The sequence below is a fragment of the Chiloscyllium punctatum genome, chromosome 25 (genome assembly GCF_047496795.1).
Source record: "Chiloscyllium punctatum isolate Juve2018m chromosome 25, sChiPun1.3, whole genome shotgun sequence".
Lineage (NCBI taxonomy): Eukaryota > Metazoa > Chordata > Chondrichthyes > Orectolobiformes > Hemiscylliidae > Chiloscyllium > Chiloscyllium punctatum.
Window position 1 is genome coordinate 47,845,375 of NC_092763.1, and position 23,438 is coordinate 47,868,812.

At 41.7% G+C, this 23,438-nt stretch overlaps 1 long non-coding RNA gene across 1 annotated transcript in view; it reads right to left on the reverse strand.

The window, feature by feature from the left end:
• Positions 1-23,438, reverse strand: part of LOC140495664 (uncharacterized) — a 99,909-nt gene that overhangs the window by 39,474 nt on the left and 36,997 nt on the right. The window lies entirely within an intron of this gene.

Genomic DNA, 23,438 nt, shown 5'->3' on the forward strand with positions numbered 1-23,438 from the left:
TATAGATCATCTTCCAAAATATAGCCCTTGGTTGATTGTGGAGCAGCCCCTTGCTCTATTTTCACATATACAAGAAGAGTTGGACAAATATATCTCATTCGCCATGTGCTTAAACCTGTATATAGACAAATTTACAAACATTTTCCCAGGAGTGATAAATGCTACTAACTGAACAAAGCCAATACTTACAAATGATATTTAAAGCTGAATTTCTTCAACAATTTCTGGTGCACTCAAACAGAAATCTACTTTCTCTACAGACAGATGGGACAAACTGCTTGGAGCGCAAGAGACAACTGCAGAAATGTGAGCTGACAGTGATCAACACTGCAACTGTTAACAGTCTTAACAGAACAATCTTTTCATCAGAATCCCATTGAATACCATCTGACAAATTTGAACTGAAAGAAAGGTTATAGTGGGGTTGAAACAATTTCTGATTTAATTCGCAAAAGAGCCTGCAACTCCTTCACTCTTTCTTATTTTTCTCGATAGACATAGCCTTTATTCCCTTTATTTTTCAAAGACATGCTAGTTTGTGGCTTGCTATTAGTTTACTGGGATACTCAGATTTCATTCCTTTTAACATATCTGGAGTTTACAAGCCTGGTCCCATGTTTATTTCCCTGGAGTATAAGTAGCTTTGTTTTCACCTTTATTTTTTATTTGGATTAAAGGCACTTTCCTCCATATCCTTCCTGGACTGAACAGATATGGTTTCTACTTTAAACTGCAAGTTATCACAAAGCTTTGTCTGTTTTTTTCCTGGATTACTCGTACACATTTGCCCCTAACCATAACCCTAATCCTAATTTCTGATATTTTTTAAACACAGCCCCATTTAAATTTAGGATATTCTTGTTATTGGCCGATTAGATTCCTCTATTCAATAAGCTCTTCACATATGGAACAGCACAGTCTAGCCAGTCCATAATGTAATTTTAGTAAGCAACTTACTCTATAAAGGAAAACTAGCCCCTAAAGTAGGAAACAAAAGAGAAAAGAAAAGTCTCCCTGGTGACCCTCTGCTGATAGGGCTTCCTTTATCCTCTCCTATTCATTGCTTGGATTTCAGTCAAGAAAGAAAAAGTATTTGTGCCCAAAAGTGGTTAAATTGCCTAAAAGGATGAAAGTTTGTGTGCAGTTAACAGATCATTACACACTGCTAGCACCCAACACTCCAACTACTTGTTGGTCCTGAAGCATTAGCTATCTCCTGAGAAGACCATCAAACTAAGTAAATGAGCTATATTTCCATTGGGCATGAAGTCAGCCTTTTACATGTGAAGGCAAAGCCAAAATCTCAGGAACACTGTGCCTCATTGTACTAACTGAGAGTTGTATTTTTGGTCTTTTAAAACAAGCCTGCTGATACACAGCCTACTTCAAACATTCAGTTAATATTTCTTGCCATCACTGGGATATGGCAAAAACCACACAGGATTCAATATTCTCTCTAATTCTGTTCCTTATCTCATTATTGATATTAATTGTTCTTTAATATGGCGGAAATAATTTAGTCAACAGAATGGAGCTCAAACCTGATTCCTTCCTCTTTCCATTTCAAAGTGTTCAATTAGTGCCACATTTATAAATTTGTATTTATATCAAAGTTTAGAAACACAATGTTAACCATAAGTTGGGTCTTTGTGAGTGTTGTCTTCTTTGTGCAAAATACTATTCCATTTTATTGAAAATCTGACTGCTTACAGTTTACATGTGGATAAGTGGCTGTGATAAATGTCCTCCATTTCTAATTGCCTCTTGGGTCAAGTGACTAAAGATTAGGAACCAACAATTAATTAAGAAAAGCTCAACTTCCTTAAGCCTGAAATAGCCGCAGAAACCCAGGACAAAGATTCTAGGTGGAAACTCTTCTACCTAGTTTATTTTTTTGTTGGGAGGTCATGGCCTGGTGGCATTATTGCTTGACTATTGATTCAGAAACTCAACTAATCTTCTGAAGACCTGGGTTTGAATCCTGCCATAGAAGATGACGGAATGTGAATTCAATAAAGAATTTGAAATTAAGAGTCTAATGGCAACCATGAATTCATTGTTAATTATCGGAAAAAACTCATCTGCTTCACTAATGTGCTTTAGAGAAGGAGGCTGCCATCCTTACTTGGTCTGGCCTACACATAATTCCAGACACACAGCAAGGTCTTTGACTCTTAACTGTCTTCTGGGCAATAAATGCTATCTTAGCCAGCAATATCCACGTCCCATGGATGAATGGAAAAAAATGTGAATAGGGTACTTGGTTCTGAAAGGGTCAATTCTGAGGAATGCATTAAGTAGCACCCAATATGGCAATATAATACAGACTTGGATGGCAGAACAGCTCTGAATCTTGAGGAAAACAGACATACCAATTAGGTTAGATTCCCTACAGTATAGAAACAGGCCCTTCAGCTCAATAAGTTCATACCGACCCTCCAAAGAGTAACCCATCCTGACCCATTCCTCTACCCCATATTTACCTCTGACTAATGCATCTAACACTACGGGCAATTTAGCATGGCCAATTCACCTGAACTGCACATCTTTGGATGGTGGGAGGAAACCGGAGCACCCGGAGGAAACCCACGCAGACACGAGGAGAATGTGCAAACTCCACACAGACAGTTGCCTGAGACAGGAATCAAACCCAGGTCCCTGGCGTTGTGAGGCAGCAGTGCTAACCACTGAATCACCGTGCTCCCCACAGTCTCCTCACAGAGAGTAACAATATCTATCAAACCAATGTATCCTGCACATAGTGTGATGCCTCACAGCAGATGTGTGATATGCCTTTAAGAAATTTGCTCATAATGTCAACACTGTGTCATGTTGTAGTCATGTTGATGTGGTCTGGAATCTCATGTAGGTCAGATCAGGTAATGAAAGCAGAGTTCCTCCCTAATAGCCACTAGTGAATAAGACAGTTCTTTTTAAATGACAATTGTTATCATTAGAGTAGTTTTATTTATTCCAAATTTTTATTGAATTCAAGTTTCATCATTAGAACATTAGGTTTGAACTATGAATTACTAGTGACATCACCACTGAGCCACTGCTTCCCAGCTTTCCTTTATGCTTCATTTTTTTATTACTTTACTTTTGTTGATTTTTGGGAAGCAATTTCATTCTTAAGTCTTTTCCAGGAACTATTCAACAAATGTTTGCTGTCCAATTATTTGCTGTTTTCACGCAAAACATCATGGTGTAACCTACATGGGATACACTGAAGAACAAGGATACAATGTGGATGATATCATGGCTGCCTAAGTGTGCTGTCAACTCTGGTGTAATTATGCATCCATGATTTAGGACAGAGATTTCCTTGATTCTCTTCTTTGATCAGGAAATGCTTACAGGTTTTACAGTGAGATGATTGATGAAGACAGATCACATGTTTTGAAAACCAGCAGCATTTCTTAACTTGTTACGAAGCAAAATGAATAACAAATGCGACAAGGGCAAGGATACATTGAGACAAACAGACACGGAATTATTTCCCAAATACATAATAATGTGTTCCAAATTTTCTGATTAACCACTGCATACTTTAAAAATTAAGCTAAAATCGCAACCAGCGCATGGATTGGAACAGGTAACATTTCAAGCTCACTTGCTGCTTTTGCACTTGACACATACTTGCTTGCGCACAACATCCATGCCTTGCCTAGCCTTGCTTTGCCATGCTGTGTTATGCCTGTTAATGCAATGGCGCTTCAGCCAGAGCCTGGAGGCTATCAATACTGTGTTGATGAGCTCTTTTGCACAGACACACAGACAGGTTGATTGTCACACTAACCAGTAAGGATTTATCTGCGTCTAGGGGAGGGAAGTGGGACACCTTGCTGAGCACTATATTGTGACATCAATCTAACACCTGCAGCATGTGCCAGGTCCCTGTATGACAAATTCACTGCACACTGGAAAAGTTTGAAGTCGTTCACTTTGAAAGGTTGAATTTGAATGCAGAATGCAGGGTTAAAGGCAGGTTTCTTGGCAGTGTGGAGGAACAGAGGGATCTTGGGCTCCATGTCCATAGATCTCTCAAAGTTGCCATCCAAGTTGATAGGATTGTTAAGAAGGCATATGGTGTGACGGCTTTCATTAGCAGGGCGATTGAGTTTTAAGAGCCACAAGGTTATGCTGCAGCTCTATAGTACCCTGGTTAGACCATACTTGGAATATTGTGTTCAGTTCTGGTCACCTCATTATCAGAAGGATGTGGAAGCTTTAAAGAGGGTGCAGAGGAGATTTACCAGGATGCTCCTGGACTGGACAGCATGGTTGAGGGAGTTAGGGCTTTTCTCATTGGAACAAAGAAGGATGAGAGGTGACCTGATAGAGGTGTACAAGATAATGAGAGGCATAGATAATATGGCTAGCTAGAGACCTTGTTTCCCATGGTGGAAATGTCTATCACACGGGGGCATAATTTTAAGGTGATTGGAGGAAGGTTTAGGGGAGATATCAGAGGTACGTTTTTTACACAGAGAGTGGTGGGTGCGTGGAATGCACTGACAGCAGTGGTAGTAGAGTCAGATATGTTGGGGACATTTAAGCAACTCTTGGCTAGGCGCATGAAAGATAGTATAATGAAAGGAATGTAGGTTAGTCTGATCTTAGAGTAGGATAAAAGGCTGGCATAACATTGAGGGCTGAAGGGCCTGAACTGTGCTGTAATGTTCTATCCTCTATGTTATATATATTCAACCAAATGTTCTCATTGAAAGTCCTCAGAGCAGTCAAAGTGAGCATTGGCACCTTAGTGAGTGAGGAACTCCCCTGAGGTCACTTGATCCATCCTCCAGAAACAACAGGCTGTCTCCAACCCAGCTGCAGACCCTGGGATAGCACCAGGACAAAGAGGAAGGGAAAGAAGAAGACTATTGTCTGAGAGCACATAGGTGGTTCAGCTGAAAGTTCATTATGAATATGTTCTTACATTTGTAAATATATATTCACTTTTCATCATCAGCTGGGGGAGTAAATGTCATTCCAGCTGCACCTACAAGAATCAAGTTCCAGATTCGAGCCATCTTTAGTGGTACACAATGTTTTATGCACCAAACTGTGAAATAGACAGCTCCTGTCCCACATGTAGACTATAGGATCTTGGAAGGTGATTGCTACTTCACAACTGGGGTTGTGGTAAATTACTTCTACATTGTAACCATTAGTAGAATTAATTAGTGACATTACATGATGTGATGAAGAGTGCTTCGGGCCAGCATTTTTATTCCACACAGCTGATCAATGCAAGAAATTCACATCCAGCATTGTGGGTGTCTGCTACCTGTTCTTGTGGCTATTTATTTATTGCTATTGTCCTTTGAAGGGCCTCATATTGCACAAAGCTATTCTCTCACAGAATGAAATGCCTACCCCTATCCCCTCAACCCCTTATTATCTTTGTAGTCAGAAGAGATCATAGTGCATTCTGGTAGAAGTTTCTTTCACAGACTGTTAGGTGTTACATCCCCCACAGAACACTTTCGACACATGCAGTTATCTTGCCTGCAGCAATCTTATTTTTTAAAAGACATTTCGAATTCAGTTCTAAAAATTCCTGTTGCATTTTGGGGTTCCAATCCTTTGTTGCAACATGGACACAGAAATATAAGCAATTATAGTAGTGGTTAAAAAAAAGGACAGTGACAGGAAAAGAGGATAGAAAAAAACATGCCAGAAATAATGGGGATCCAATGGAAATGCAAAACCTGAAAGAAATTAATATTAGTAAAGAAACTACTGAAAAATTAAATGGGACTAAAGGTAATCAACTGGAGCCACTGGTCTCCATCTGGAGTTTTAGAAAAAGGCAGCTACAGAAATAATAGATGCATTGGTTTTGATCTTCTGGAATTCCTTAGTTTCTAGAACAGTGTTATGGATTAGAAAGTGGAATATGTAACCTTGCTTTTTAAAATGAGGAACTGAAAAAATAGGGAACCATTGACAGGCAGTGGCCTCAAAGAGACATAGACAGATTGAGCAAATGAGCAGGAACCTGTAGATGGATTAGAAAGTGGAATTTAATGTCCCTATACTAACGTGTTTGGAGTCAAGGCATCAGTTAGTCAGGCAGGAGCATGTGAAGTGGGAACCATGTAACTTTCCCTCCTCTATCCAATTAAGTGTGGAGCAGGAAGGCTTGTGTTTGACCTTCCTAAACTCCACTGGGAGAATACCCAAAAGAAATTTATCCCGTTAATAAGAGACAAATTAGAATGTGTTTTTTTATTATTCATTCATGTGAAGAGGCCATCACTGGCTAGGCCAGTATTTATTTCCCAAGAGTCAACCACGTTGTTGTGAGTCTGGAGTCACATATAAGCATGCCAGGTTCCATCGCTAAAGGACATTAGGGAACCAGATGGGTTTTTCCCCCTTTTTTCTTTCTTTTTTTTCTTTTTTCCCTCCCACGCTACTGCCTAACAGCCGAAGAGCTATAGTGCTTATTTTTCCCCAGCACCTATGTTGCGTGTGTACAGGTGTAGGACACAGTGAAAAACAACAAATGCATCAATCTTTACTTAACTTCCACCACCAGGAAGAAAGGAAATATCCGAGAGGCCAGTGACAAGTAGAGTCCTTCTCAACAAAGGGCAATGTTGCGTGACCAAAAGAAGTGAAGGGGAGGGCAGAGATTAAATCAAAATAAAGTTGGAGATTAAATCAAAATAAAACACTCCACCACACCCCCTCCCCCCCCCATGGTGCCCACCTCTCCCTCAGGGTGCGGATGGACACCGCGTGCTCCTTCTCCAGGGACACCTGGGCTCGAACGTACCCATGGAAGAGGGGCAGACAATTGGCCCTAACGAGCCCCTCCATGGCCTGCTGCCTGGATCTGTTTATGGCCAGTTTGGCCAGGTCCAGGAGCAGACCCATGAGGAGGTCCTATGACCTACCCTCCCCCCTCCGCATCGGGTGCCCAAAGATCAGGAGCATGGAGCAGAAGTGCAGCAAAAAAGCAGAGGAGAAGGGTTGCCAGAAAACTAAAAAGGGAATGCAAACACCCACACCCCATGTACACATGGTCTACGGACTCCACAGCACCTCAGAACTATCTGCGTGCAGCACACTCCACCCATATCGCCGAGAGAAAGGGGGAGGATTCCCCTGTAGCGAATCCTCCACTGGGGATCTCCACCGCCCAGTGCTAAAAGGTGTGGCTATGCGGTGGATGAGGGAGAGGAGGTGGATGGTGTGGAGTAGCAGTCGATGAAGGGCCCACCGTGATATACCTCTGAAGGGGACAAAACTAAAATTCCGGAAGTGGCTCAGGTTGTGGGCACAGATTCCTGCGGGAAGTACAGGACCTTGGGCTAATGTGAAATTCCGTCTGGCCAGATGGGATTCCACCACACACCTGAGCATCCTCCAACTGGTGCACTACATCGTGTCCAATCACTACCGTTTTAAGGCATCGAATTAAGGCAGTGGCCACATACCGGACATCTACCACTGCCCTGCCTGCTATATCCTGTGGCAGCATCCAGCCTAAACGCCTACCACCCAGCACGTCCCCGACCCTGGTCACCCTTGTCACCACGGCCCTCCCCTCTGACAGCCAGTCGAACCCGCGAGTGGGAGGGGCAGATTCCTGAGCAACGGCTCCCTGACAATAGCCGCTACTCATGCCGGAGGGTAGGTGCGATGCGGTTTGTCCATGTTCCAGACAGTGATCAGGTCCTGGTAAAATGTCCTGAGGGCAACCTCCAAACCACCATGGTCGATGAACAGGAGCTGTGTGTCGTAGTTGAGGTTACGCACCTGGGGGAAAAAAATACATCACCAGAGCACACCACCTAGGAGGATGCAAGGTATCGCTGCAAGGCCTGAAGGTGGAAAGTCGTTACCTGGGTGCAAACACCAGAGACTAACCGCCCTCCTCAATAGGGAGACTCAAGACTTGCGCTGTGACCCAGTGCATCTTTTTGTCCCAGAAGAAGTGAACCAATGTTCTCTGGATATCAGTGACAAAACCAGGAGGAGGGACCAAAGGGATAAGCTGGTACCACAGCATGGCGGCCACCAGCTGATTTTGACCAACGCTCAACTCCTGTAATACAGCACTCAGAGCAATCCTGTCCAGTGGCCTAGGCAAGCTGAGACTTTGGCCTCCAGCTCCTGCCAAATGTCCGTCCAGGATTCCTCAACCAGGCTGAGATAGATCCCCAGGTAGAGAAGATGGGTGGTACTTCAGCTGAACCCCAGTAACTCCTCCGGCAGAGAGTCCACCCGCCACAGACCAACCAGTAGTCCAGAACATTTGGCCCAGTTGATCCTGGCGGATGCCACTGCCGAGTACACGGCTTGGCACTCACACATCCTCCCAGGTCAGCCGGGTTGGTGAAAATGAGGAGCACCTCATCAGCGTAAGCCGAGAGGACCACCCCCGTGCCCGTGCCATGCAGACCCAGCCCCAACAGCGTCATCCCCAAGAGGCACAGGAAAGGCTCCACGCACAGGGAATATAGCTGGCCAGACAGGGGGCAGCCTAGACGTACTCCTCTACCAAAGCGAAGGGGTGCCATCAAGGGTCTGTTAACTTTAACCAGACACTCTGCGGCAGTGTACAAAAGTCTGAGCTAGACGATGAACTGCGTGCCGAACCCAAATGCCCGCAGAGTCCTGAACAGATACTCATGATTGACCCTGTCGATTGTCTTCTCCTGATCAAGAAACAGGAAGGTGCTAGGCAGATAAGATACAAATTAGAATGTGTTTTTTTATTATTTGTTCATGTGAAGAGACCATCATTTATTTCCCAAGAGTCAACCACATTGCTGTGAATCTGGAGTCACATGTAAGCATGGCATGTTCCCTCCTTAAAGGACACTAGGGAACCAGATGGGTTTTTACAACAGTCAATTCACAGTTATAATTAAACTCTGAATTCCAGAATTTTATTGAATTCATATTGCATCATGTGCTGTGGTAGGATTTGAAGCAGGGTCCCAAGAACATTACTTGGGTTTCTGAATTAATACGGGTGTGATAATCCCAGCAGGCCATTGCCTCCCCAAGTCGTCTCAAGTAGTTCCTCAAGTAGCCATTCTTCAAATGAGAGTGAGTGTTAGCAGGCTATTTAACTGCAGTGGAATATCACCTCAGTTTGAACTTGCTCTTAATCAACACCACAGATATGCACTTCCCAGCAGAGGTCACCGATCATGATCAGAAGCTGTGACAGCCTTGGAAGATTTTGCCCCTTCCTCCCAATGGGGTCTAAGAAAGGTTGCCGTTCCAATCCTGTCAGTTTTCCACTCAACAACTGGTTAAATTTGACTTCTTTCTAGAAAACTGAGCAGCAGTAAAGATAAACTAAAACAGCATAGTTTGGAACTGAAAGTAGTACAGAGTTAAATTTGTATCTAACGGTATACAGGAAGATGCATATAGCAGTTGAGCCAACAGAGCTGTCTCCTAATTGGTCTCTAAATGAGCATATTCCATGCAACAACAGAATTGTCTTGAAGATACAGCCGAGCATATGATTAAGTAGGGAGAGAGAGATTGTGTGCATGTCCCAGAATAAGAAACAAAACTAATATCCTGCCACTGCGGAAACGATAAAATCTATCTTTGCATTTGAAACCACAAAGCAGTGTTTGAGAGAAACCTGGCACCAAGTACTGAGATATTAAGACATTATCAGTTTTAATTATTGTTCTACAAAGCATACAAACTCAATTTTAAAAAAAATTATGCTTCTATTTTACTTATTAAAATTCAATTACAATATAGTTACAGTTGTGGAAAGATGAAAGATTTAGGAACACTGTGATAGTTAGGCAACAACTAAAAACAGCCAGTCGACAGTCAGTCCACTAATATATGTGTTTTTACTTTGGGGAGTGGGTGAAGAGATTTATGTTCTTTAATCTTCAGGAGAACTTTTTACCCCATTTCTAGTTCCAAGAATAGAAAATAAAGTTTAATCTATTCTGAAAAGATTGAGAGACTAAAGGAAACACCATGATAATTACATATCTGAAAGAGGACAGAATTCTGAAAATAGTAAGGCTGTCAGTTCAGGTCGTTCTGCTATAACCCGAGTTTCGTTAACACAAATTCACTATAAAACAATTGACAAATTTGTGGACTCTGTTTCTAAAGTGCTATGTTTTAAAGCGTGTATTGATAATAACACAATTCTGGCTCCTTTAATTTAAATGGTGCTGCCATTAGGCGATTTTCTTATAACATGGGATTGCACGGGAACAGCACTACTGCATTATAGCAGAACTGACTGTACCTAACAGGGAATACCATTCAAATGAAGGATTTTTTTCTCTCTTTTCCATTTTAAAGGTCTGATGGTACTGAATGTTAGGCACCAACACTGCAAACAGCATAAACAAAGTAGTAAATGAAATAAATTCAGTTCAACCTGATTCTACTTTCTGATTACCTTCCAGTAAGCTGGCATTGGAGTAGGGCTTCTGAGCTTTGAGCTTGTTTGCTCCATCAGCTTTTCTTTTTCTCTCTCTTTTCCTTTTTTTTTAAACTTTTTTTCCTCTCTCTTATTTTACCCATCTCTTATTGAAGAGCCCAGTCATGGTGACAGCATCAGGGGCTAACAGTAGGCCCAGCGCAGCCTCGAGTGGGCCCAGTGTGGACCCATGGTGGCAGCAGTGGAGACAGGTTTGGGCCAGTGTGGTATCCTTTGGCATTGGAGGTGACTGCATTGACAAAGTCCAGCAAGGAATCATACTCGGAAAGGTATCGGTGAAGGAGAGATGGTGCCGAAGAGTGGTGATTTGCAGTCTGGCAGTAGCAGCATGGTGAAGGCGACATGTACCTGGCCATCAGACCCATAGCCCATGGCAGAGCCCTCAACAAGAAGGACTGTCAAGTTGAACACTTCCTTTATTTCTTTGTTTTTCGCCTTCATATTCCATGTTTTGGTTTATTTTTCTATGTTTTAAGATGGTGCTAGAAAGTAGCAACACTACACAACACGTTTCACTATAATTTGTAACAAAATACATGTGGCAATAAATAAATAAGTAACTTCCGATAGTTTCCTGGTGAGCAATCAGAGTTAAATCAAAACCCTAATAGCAATTTCACCAACATATTAAAATAGATAAATTATATCATATCTAAGATGATAGGTTATGCAATAATTCCACTATTACCGTCTCACTTTATTTCAAGAATGTGACCTGAAAGAAGTTCTGGGATTTACATATTAATTAATCAATACCTGCAACCCACTCTAAAAGCTTAAAGACTTAACAGCAATCTAGGTCTGTTCAATATATTATATCAGTTGCATGACACAATGATCTTTTGCTATAAATTCTGTGCCTTATGATTCTGCCCCACTAGTTACCTGATGAAGGAGCAGAGCTCTGAAAGCTAGTGCTTCCAATTAAACCTTTTGGACAATAACCTGGTGTTGTGTGATTTTTAACTTTGTCCATCCAAGTCCAACACTGGCACCTCCACATCATGTATTACTTCCAGTTAGTGTCTATAAATAATGTTGATTATGCTTTTGGACATAATGGGTGAAATTAAATGTAGGCAATGGGAGTCTTGCCAGTGATAGCTCCATTTCACACCTGCCATATTAAGTGTCAATCAAGCATGTAGCTGGGCAGTGGCAACACACCCACTCTTGGGAGTGTTGATGCCACCTTTCTAGAATTGCTATCTTTTTCCTCCTGTTGCTCAGGAAGTGATCCCGTCCTGTAACTAACTCTCCACAGGGGAGCTTCTAATTGTCTGGTAGCTCCTTATGGATTGGCAGAGACACCAGGGCAACATGTCTGTTGCCCATATTGCACACCCTCAGGCTAAGACTCCCTAAGGAATCCAGGCCACAGGTGACGATCACAGTGGAGATGGGGGCAGCTGTTATGAGAGAGGTTGTTGGTCATGAGGGAAGGGTTGTCTCTCTCAGCGAGCTCACCATTTCCCAAAGCCAGGTTCTTCAATCAAGCAATGAGCAACTTTGAACCAGGGACACTATCCTAGAACCATCTTAGAAAACCACAAGCAGGATGAACCGGATTTGCTTTGTGGGTTTCCCACATGGCAAGTCCTGCCTACTGCTGACGGAAAAAAACTCCACAAAGGTTGGTATCCCATCATCAACTCACTCTTTATTTACATGTGCAAATTCCCTGACTGAAAAGCTTCCTCAGAGCCAGCTCTCAAAGTGAGCAGAACCTCTGACAGCAAGATTAACATCCCCAATCAGGGAACTCATATTCTATATTATCCACCTGCTGACCTTGTTCCAATCACTACACTGAGTAAATACTAACAGTGTTCGAACTAGGCCATTCAATGAGCATTAATTTCCCACCTAAGAGACTGAATTGCTGTCAGAATGAGAAGGTAGTTAACAAGTCTACCTTCACAGACTTTATCAGGACAGGATCCCCGCCTAGCATCCTTCCACCAACCGAATGTCACCAAAATCAACTAAATTTCACTCAATAAGAAGTTCAACAGCTGATTCAAGGTAGCTGTGCACCTCACAATTTTGCTGCCAGAAGTGACTTTGGGTTTTCTGTGTATGAAGAAGGTTTGTAGGAAAGACGTTAATACAATTGTTACAACCTGGCTAGCCTTTTGTACTAACTCCATATTTTCTTGGGTAAGAAGCAAAAAGGTACTGCTCAACACAATATTAGAGAGCTACCGCCTGCCTTAGCCTCCCACAAGTCAAGGAGAATGTTCCTATGCTTAACTGATACCAAAGGTAATTGGAGGCCACCCCTTATCAAGGAGATAATGACAGTGTTGCTCTGCACATTGCAGGTTGACTTGTTAATTTCCAAGGCAAGTATAGCACTGTCAGTTGCAGTAGAGGTCACTGCAACCCCAAACTTTTCTTTTGCCTTCTGTTTCTTCCAAGCATCCACAGAGGATATTAGTGATATAGAGCAATGTGAAAGCAAAGTAATTGATCCATACACTGAAGCAAACACCAGTCATTAATTCTTGTGATATTTGGAATGAATGGTGCTATTTGTTCAGACTCCAGGATTTCCAAAATCCAGAGTGTTACACAGAGTGCACCTGTTTCCTGCATGCTTCTGTCTGCAATGCAGCCTATACAAATCACAAGGGCTTCCACACCATCCTATGAAGTGAATCTATGACCAAGGCCATAAGATTGCATTGAGAGATAAAAGTCGATCTGTCACTTTTGATTCCAAGTGGCCAGTTAAAGGATGGGATCACTTCCTGAGTAACAGGAGGAAAAAGATAGCACTTCTAGAAAAGTGGCATCAACACTCCCAATGTTGTCACCAACTGCTGACAAAGTCAACAAATGAGTGCTTAGGCTGGTGATGAATGAAGGAAGTTAACATGAAGAATGAGGTTAAAAATCACACAACACCAGTTTAAGGTCCAACAGATTTATTTGGAATCACTAGCTTTTGAAGTGCTGCTTCTTCATCAGGTAATTGTGGAGCCGCATCATAAGACACAGAATTTACAGCAACAAGATTACATTCCATGACACTGAAATCCTGTTGTTACAAATTCTGTGTCTTATGATTCTGTTCCACAACCACCTGATGAAGAAGCAGCGTTTCAAAAGCTAGTGCTTCTAAATAAACCTGTTGGACTATAACCTGATGTTGTGTGATTTTTAAGTTTGTCCACCCCATTCCAACACCAGCATCTCCAAATCATGAAAAAAGACTCAGGCAGAAATTAACCTTTGGGAATGTTTCTTTAAAAAAGGTGCAAATACTAAAAAGCAGAAACAAAAACTGAAATTGTGAGGAAAACTCAGTGGGCCTGCCAGCATCTGTGGAAAGAAAACAGTTCACGTTTTGAGTACAGTGTATCTTCGGCCTGACAGAAGAGGTTGGAAGAGATTATAACTGAGGAAAGAATGGTCTATGATGATGTTGGCTGCCTGTCCATAGCAGAAATGTAGATGGAGTCCATAGATGGGAGATTGGCTTCCAGGATGGTCTAGGCTGTGCACATAACCCTCTGTAGTTTCTTACAGTATTGGCAGAGCAGTTGTCATACCAAGCCGTGAGGCACCGAGATAAAATGCTAAATTGGTGAGGATCCTTACAGACGTGCCTAATTTCCTCAGCTGCTTGAGGAAGAAGAGACATCTATGTGCCTTCTTGACCATCACACCTACTTAGAAGGATCAGGACAGATTGTTGATTATCGTCACTCTTAGGAACTTGACACTCTTGATATAGATAGTGCCGTGCCTCCTCCTTTCTTCCTGAAGTCAATGATCAGTTCTTTACTTTTGCTGGCATTGAGGGAGTGATTGTTATCTTTGCACCATGACAACAAGCGTTCTATCTCTTTCCTGTATTCTGACTCATTATTGTTTGACATCCGGCCTACAAGAACGGTGTCATCAGTGAACTTGCAGATGGAGTATAGACGAAATTTGGCCATGCAGTCATGAGTATACAGGGAGTATGGGCGGGGGGGGGGGGGGGAGGTTGTGTGGTGTTAGTGTTGGAGGAGGTGCTGTTGTCTATCTTCACTGATTGCGGTCTGTGAGTAAAAAGCTGATGATCCAGTTGCAGAGGGTGGAGTGAAGACCAAGGTCTCGGAGTTTGGAGGTTCATTTGGTTGGGATTAGAGTGTTGATAATCTGTAATTGATAAGTAAAAGCCTGGCTTAGGTACCTTTATTATCTAGATGTGCCAAAGATGAGTGTTGGGCTAGGGAAATGGAGTTTGGTATGGACCTGTTGGGCTGGTAGGTAAGTTGCAAAGGATTGAGGCAGGCTGGGAGGCTATAGTTGATGTGAGCCATGACTAATCTCTCAAAGCATTTCGTAATTATAGAAATCAGAGCCACAGGGTGGTAGTCATTGAGGCACATTGCATGTGTTCTTTGGTACTGGGGTGATGGTGGTCTTCTTGAAGCATTGCAATATTGTCTATGCAATATGGAAGTAAAAATCAGTGAAAGGTTCATCTCAGAAAGTTACTCCATACCTGCTCACACTAGTGCGAAGGCACTTTGAAAACTGTACCTATACTTGAGTTAATAGTAAAGTTATGCCTTGAGATTCAATACACTGACAGTGAACAGGATGGAAAAGAATGCACTGGAATGCCATGTAATGGGAAGATTTTTGGTTCATTGGAATGCCACACAATAAGAATAAATTGGTCCTATCGGTTGAGATGTTAAATGATAGGCTTAAAAGCTATTGAGCTAGAAAGAGATAAAAACCTTTAACAGATAGAAACCACATTTTGAGCTATAAAAAGATACACATATTTTTTCAGAATATTATTCTTTCAGAATTGAGAGGGGCTGACAGGCCCCTCTCAATTATGCAATATAATTATGCAATATAATTTTCCAACATGACAAAAAGAAAATTAGTCAGCTTGTGCCTTATTTTAATTTCCTTTCCTTTTTGTTTTGACACAATGAAGTTCCACTAATGTTTATTGGTCTGAAGAAGACCTAGTTCCATTTAGAAAGAATTTGTTCTGTTCACACTTTCTCTGCTGATCATTAACCAGTCACCCATGTCAGAGAAGAAATATTTAGGTGAGAAAAGCGTCAGGCTTGGTTACTATTGTCTATGGTAATGGTATGGAAAAGATTAATATTGAAAACTGCATTAAGCTGTACACAACTTGATGATGTTATACAGGCTTGGGTAAGGGTCAGTCAGAATTCTTATAAACTCAGGAAGTGCAGGCTTATATCTGTTAAATAACATAATGCTTCTAAAACAGTTAATGTTTGAGCAATGCTGAGTTCCAAACAGTTCGGTGATGTCACACAACTGGGTAGGGAATCAGTTGGAATCTGTTCCAATCCCTTGGTGGAAGCACCTGAGACTTCTCTACCTTTGTTGGTAATTGTCAATTTTAGGAGTGAATGCTACCTGTATATAGTTAGGAAGATGTCACATTCTTGTTACCCAAGACAAGAAGCTTCTTCTGTTGAGAGTTATGTGTAGTCCAGTGTCCATCACAGATTACTAACAGCTCCTCAGACTAATATAGGAACACTGGTGGTAGAATTCTAGCCCAAACACAAACCACTAGTGGCTGGTACCTAGACACTACATCATATTATAATAATATCCACAGGTTTCATTAACTTCATAGAATCATAAAATCCCTACGGTGTGGAAACAAGCCATTAACCCAACAAGTCCACATCGACCCTCTGAAGTGTAACACAGCCCATTCCCCTTATCCTATTACTCTAATTTGTCCCTAATGATGCGCCTAAGCTAGGCATCCCTGAACACTACGGGCAACTTAACATGGCCAATTCACCTAACCAGCACACAACAAATTCTTAGTAACAATAACAGAATTTGCTGGTGAAACTCAACAGATCTGGCAGCACCTATGGGAAGAAAGCCAAGTCAGTATTTCAAGTCCAATGACTCTTCATCAAAAAAAAGAGGATGGTGGCAGCATTCGTTTACCCAAACATGCCACAGGTGTGGTGTCTCATCTAATGAAATAAAGTGATAGCATCGCATCATCTATGCTCATACATGAAAAGTGAACATTTGATACCATAATTGACAACCAAAGTGCCATTTCCCATCAAGACCTATTGCTTACATACAAAGGAAGAAAATCCAAAATAAATGAAGACAAGAAGTTAAAAGACCAGCCAAATTAACAAAAATAAGATTTATGAATCAATAATCACAAAGACAATGCAAACTTTATTTTTTCCCTCTGGAAAGTGTATTGGAATTTGTTTTGTTATTATCAGCATTGCATGAGTACAGAATTATGAATCCTGTCATGTAATCCTTGTTTGCAATGATTAAAAAATATGAATCAATATGATTAGGATCCAAATGTCAGGTAGATAACTTTGACATCTCAGGACAATGCTTTAAAAACTGGCCAAGCTCTGTTCTACTCACTCCTTTGCAGAGCAACAATAATTACATTGCACCGTCCTGAACAATAGCTTGTGAGTTGAGTGCAGAGGAAGCTCTTAGTGGAACCCAATTAGAGGTTAGTCTGCCCCTATTTCCTCAAATGCTAAATGGTTTTCCTCTGGAGGGACTGCAACTTGGTAAGACTGCAGCTGGAGCCATGGCATACTCTCTTCACAACAAAAGCAGCTAGGACTCAGTAAAATTAGTCTTTATGTTTTGGAAACAGTGAAATTTGTGCTTGTTAAGGTGATGGGTAGTAGTATGGAAGGTATTTCCACATTTTCAACTTGTGTGACAGAATCAGCCACTGTCAAGTCAGGTAACCTTACAAGATTCAGAGTAAAGATCTCTCTACACTATCTCATCAACCATACATATATCAAGCACAGCAGGCCAACTTTCCTTTACAGTAATAAAAACATCCCAAGGCTCCTCACAAAAAATATTATCAGACAAACTACATAAAGAATTTTACAGCAAATGACCAAGTTTGTTGTAGAATAAAAGTTTCTTTACCATGTATCATCAAGCATTTCCAGATCAGCTATAATATGTCAGCAATTGAGTAAATTGCCAACCAAAACCTCAGGCAAGTACCTTTCACTATAATCTCTGTGATTTTCATTACCCACAACATGCATCCTTTGCCATATTGAAACTCGATTGCAACTCCTTAGACAATTAATTCATATTGTATTGTTACATATAGAATAACTAATAGCTAATAAGAGGAAGTGAATTTATTTTACTAATTGGGAAGGATTCAAATCGGACTTGTCTTTGATGTGGATACAGCAATAATTAAGAGATTTCTCTTTCTCTACAACACTGATTACTTGAAGCCAAACCAGCATGAGTGAAATTGCAAGCTCAGCCAAGCATTCTGTCAGAGGAAAGATTGGTAAAAATACAAGCCTGAACTGCCTAATGATCACTTTGCCCAATGATCAATTTTAATGATAATGACATAGGTCTAAATGTGAACCTGATTATTTATCTGTCCATTCCTTAGTCCTATAAATGCAAAAACCTGGCCCATCACAAAAAGAGCTGTTGTGCATAAAGATAGACTGTTATAACTCCAAATCTACTCAATTCTTAAAGCCACTTCTAAAAGATTTCATTTCTTCATTGCGGCAAACACTTCTTCTTGAAAACTGTTAACTCTCCAAAAAACCCATCTGTTCAAGACTTGCAAGTTATTCCCAGATATTGGAAGGAAATATTAACACCTTACTGGCTCTCCTCTACAGATAGCAAGAAAAAATATCATTTCTTCCTATTTCCAGTTCCTACTCTTTTCCTTTCCATCACCTTCTTGTTTTCTCCATTTTACAGACATTATTTTTGGAATTCTTCTCAATTTCCTTTCAATTTTCACCAAAATTCAAGATGTAGAATTCTACACACATATGTCTTGTGTGTTTATTGTTTTGAAAAGAAAACTAATTTTACTGTCTCTTTCTGTACCTGCTTATTCTTGGAACTCAAATTCCTTCTCTCCCTCTGTCCTTCCTTCCCTCCTGCTAGAGGCTTGAGGGAAGATTGTATATTGATGCTCCCTATATAATTCATGCATACACCCAGCTCTTTTTGAGCGGATTATTATAACTGTGCATGATTTGGAGTAACGATAAAGATATATTAATACATATAACACAAGTTAGTCGGGACTACATCTTTACTTACCAAACATCTAACATGTGATGAACATGTTAGCATTAAACAGCATGTTTTGCTGAGCCTGGATGTGCCACTTACACAGAAGAAAAAGCTCTGATGTTAGTGAATGGCAGAGAAGGCTTGAGGTCAAACGATTCTCCTGCTGCTCTTAATTCATATGTTCGTACATAAGAAAACACTATTGACAACATTCAATTCAATAATTAATCATAGTTCTAGGGACAAGCACATTCACAGTCAGAACTCCTTCTAAGGTGAAAATCATAGAGCCAGGCCTTTAAGTGGAAAGTCTTTGCATTAAAACTATCTTGAAAAAAGAACTGTGACAGGATTTTCCCGAAACCATGGCTGGAGGATCAGGAGGAATTTCTACCTCCACAATCTGGCTGTGACTGGTGCAGTTTCAGAGTCACGGTCTTCAGGTATGTGAAAGAGCATCCAATGGAATCATTCCAAGTAAAGAGTTAAGTGGAAAATGTAGGCAATGCTACAGCAGAAATTATGCTACAACCTGAAACAGAGAGAGTTATTTTAAAAGAACTGGAGCCAATGCTTAAAAGTGGATATTCCTTTACTTGGTGCGGTGTCATCTTTAGAATGCTCCAGTGATGTGCATTGGACTATTTTATTAAATTATATATAGCATCTGGATGGGTATATGAATAGGAATGGTTTGGAGGGATATGGGTCAGGTGCTGGCAGGTGGGACTAGATTGGGTTGGGAAATCTGGTTGACATGGACAAGTTGGAGCGAAGGGTCTGTTTCTGTGCTGTATATCTCAATGACTCTATAAGTGCTATGTAAATATAAGTTACTTTTGTTGTCACTGATCAGCATTAGATCTGTGTGAAGGGAAAGGTGCAATTTTCCTAGGAAAGGAGCATGGGAAGACTATACACCACTTCCTCAGAGATACTATCACCACTGTCTTGAAATTGCTGGAGCTGATGGGATCAGTAATGGAAGTCAGGGAAATAGGGTGTTTGTTAAATCTCGCTTTATTGTTATTATTTATAAACAGGAGGTAGAAAAGAGGCAGCATGTGGTCTTCTACTGGAAGGGGGAGGACAAAGAAAATAATAATCTGAGCAGGAATGTAGTAAAAGACTGCATTTTTCAATGTTCGCATCTTCTACCACTACCATATCCATTTTAAGCTCATGCTATTGGCATTATTCTACTTTGCAATAAGTCATCTAGCCAACTGAGCTAATTGACTCCCTAAGGTCCATCCTTCTCAATCCCTCACCTTTCCTAATACATGGTGATCATCATGTAAAACTGCCTCCAGTCATCTCTATCTCAGAGCAGCCCCATGGTCCAGCCAGACCATGGCAACTTTACTTACCTTTATCCATTTTAAGGAGGGAGACTGCTGGATAATCTAGGCCCAAGTCTTCCTCAAGGCAAAATAGAATATCCAGTGAAAACAGACCAGTAAGTCTCACGTCTGTCTGCAAGGTGTTAGAAAGGATTCTGAGGGATAGGATTTATGACCATCTGGAAGAGCATGGCTTGATTAAATGCAGTCAGCACAGCTTTGTGAGGGGCAGGTCATGCCTCACAAACTTTATCGAGTTCTTTGAGGATGTGACTAGAAAAGTTGATGAGGGTCGAGCTGTGGATGTGGTCTATATGGACTTCAGCAAGGCATTTAATAAGGTTCCCCATGGTAGGCTCATTCAGAAGGTCAGGAGGAATGGGATTCAGGGGAACTTATATTGTTATATTCCAGGGGAACTGGATACAGAATTGGCTGGCCAACAGAAGACAGCGAGTGGCAATAGAAGGTCTGGTGAGTGGTGTTCCACAGGGCTCTGTCCTTGGGCCTCTATTGTTTGTAATTTTTATTAATGACTTGGATGAGGGGATTGAAAGATGGGTCAGCAAGTTTGCAGATGACACAAAGGTTGGAGGTGTCGTTGACAGTATAGAGGGCTGTGGTAGGCTGCAGCAGGACATTGACAGGATGCAGAGATGGGCTGAGAGATGGCAGATGGAGTTCAACCTGGATGAGTGCGAGGTGATGCATTTTGGAAGGTCGAATTTGAAAGCTGAGTACAGGATTAAGGATAGGATTCTTGGCAGTGTGGAGGAACAGATGGATCTTGGGGTGCAGGTACATTGATCCCTTAAAATGGCCACCCAAGTGGACAGGGTTGTTAAAGTATATGGTGCTTTGGCTTTCATTAACAGGGGTATTGAGTTTAAGAGTTGTGAGATCTTGTTGCAGCTCTATAAAACTTTGGTTAGACCGCACTTGGAATACTGCATCCAGTTCTGGTCGCCCTATTATAAGAAAGATGTGGAGCGGGTTCAGAGGAGGTTTATCAGGATGCTGCCTGGACTGGAGGGCTTATCAGGGTGCCGATCTTTCTGCGTCTACCGCCCTCACAGACGCTCACTTCCAGATTGCCACCACCCTCTGGGTGAAAACATTATGCCTCCTATCCTTATAAAGTTCCAATTCTGAAATCTATAACCCCCGGCCATTGCTTCCTCCAGCAAGGGGGAAACTCTGAGAAAGACGTGATAGAAACTGCAGTTGCACGAAGCTCATTCCTGTTCTGTATTTTTATGGGATGGATTTTCTGCTGGTTGTGTATAACTCCATCAGAGTTCCTGCTCGGGGAGGGAGGCAGAATATACCAGAGACAATTCCATTCCAGGAATGAGTCCGGATAAAACCGCCATTTTTTTTCTGGGAATCTCTCAATATTAACGTCGGCTTTGGTGTCTCTCCCCGGTGACTTTGCCTCCACTCTCACTCCCATCTGATGTAAAACACAGTCACCCTCCGAATGAGTCATTTATTCGGAGGCAGCTCTGAGTGAAACACTTCAAAACTGACAGCCTCTAAACTCCTACAAGTGTTCATTTACAAGTGCTTAGATTGGGTGGCACAGTGGTTAGCACTGCTGCCTCACAGCGCCAGAGACTTGGGTTCAATTCTCGCCTGTTTGTGTGGAGTTTACACATTCTCCCCGTGTCTGCGTGGGTTTCCTTCAATAGAAGGCAAATTACGAAGTCTTTCAACTTCCCCCCATCTCCACATGTTTTCAGGTAGAAAGTGTGAACCATTGAAAACCTAATTTCTCGAAAGTATACTACCCGCAATTTTTTTTTCTCTCCGGGCGCAGTTTCAAACCTCCCGCTCTGGTACTTGGAGATTGTTCAGACCTACAGACAAACAAACCAGCCTTTGCTTGATAATATCAGGAGAGGTTGACTGAGCTCAGACTTTTTTCATTGGAGAAAAGGAGGAGAAGAGGGGACCTAATTGAGGTATACAAGATAATGAGAGACATAGATAGAATCGATAGCCAGAGACTATTTCCCAGGGCAGAAATGACTAACACGAGAGGTCATAGTTTTAAGCTGGTTGGAGGAAAGTATAGAGGGGATGTCAGAGGTGGGTACTTTACACAGAGAGTTGTGAGAGCCTAGAATGCGTTGCCAGCAGCAGTTGTGAAGGCAGGGTCATTGGGGACATTTAAGAGACTCCTGGATGTGCATATGGTCATAGAAATTTGAGGGTGCATACATGAGGATCAGTGGTCAGCACAACATCGTGGGCTGAAGGACCTGTTCTGTGCTGTACTGTTCTATGTTCTATGTTCTATGTTCTAAAACACATTGCATATGTTGACTTAACTGTGCATGAACTCATAAAAGAGCTTTTACTCATTCAAACTTCAATAAGATCAATCCTTGAGACTTCTTGTTTTTGCACATCATTTCAAGGAGGAAAAGTCACAGATAAAACAGAACAAAAGCTTATTGTGTCAGTTAATTCTGACTCCAAAAGATTGATTCTGAATTTATAAGGCACTCAATTAAGACTAATCACACATCTAAATTAATTTCTTGCGTGATCCCTTGTGATCTAGAAATCAGTTGTTTGAATGAACAATGTGAAATTACAATAGTGGCAATAATTACAAGAACACCTATACAATGCATTCGCCAAAAACAGATACCTGCACAATTTCATCAACAGATGCCTAAGGGAAAGACAACGGAATGAGGACATGCCACAACCCAAAGGACTAGCCACACTACCATACATCAAGAGCATTTCTGAACTGACAGTCAGACTACTGCGACCACGAGGACTCATAACAGCACACAAACCAACAGCCGCTCTCAGACAACAACTCACCAGAACGAAGGACCCAATACCCAGCATGAGCAAAGCCAATGTAGTGTACAAAATCCCATGCAAGGACTGCACAAACCACTACATAGGACAAACAGAAAGACAGCTAACGATCCGCATCCATGAACACCAACTAGCCACGAAATGATATGACCAGCTATCCTTAGTAGCCACACACGCAGATGACAAACAACATCGAATTCGACTGGGACAGCACTACTATTATAGGACAAGCCAAACAGAGAACAGCCAGGGAATTCCTAGAGGCATGGCACTTATCCACAGATTCAATCAATAAGCACATCGACCTGGACCCAATATACCAACCACTGCAACGGACAGCTGGAACTGACAACCGGAAGCAGCAGATTCAAACCATTACAAATGCCAGAGGAAAGATCACAGAAGCGCTTCACAGGAGGCTCCCAAGCACTGAGGATGTCACCTAGACAGGGGACGAAATGTCTGCAACACAAATTCCCAGCTCGGCGAACAGAACCACAACAACGAGCACCCGAGCTACAAATCTTCTAACAAACTTTGTACAATAGTGGCAATTTTAATACAGTGAGCATGTGGCTTTGGGTATGGCTTGAGATGTAAGACGTCATAAGTGTCTTGGGAAGCTGGCACCAACCTGCCAATGTCCATGTGGAACTGCAGCAAATAAGATGCGACAAACTTAACCAATA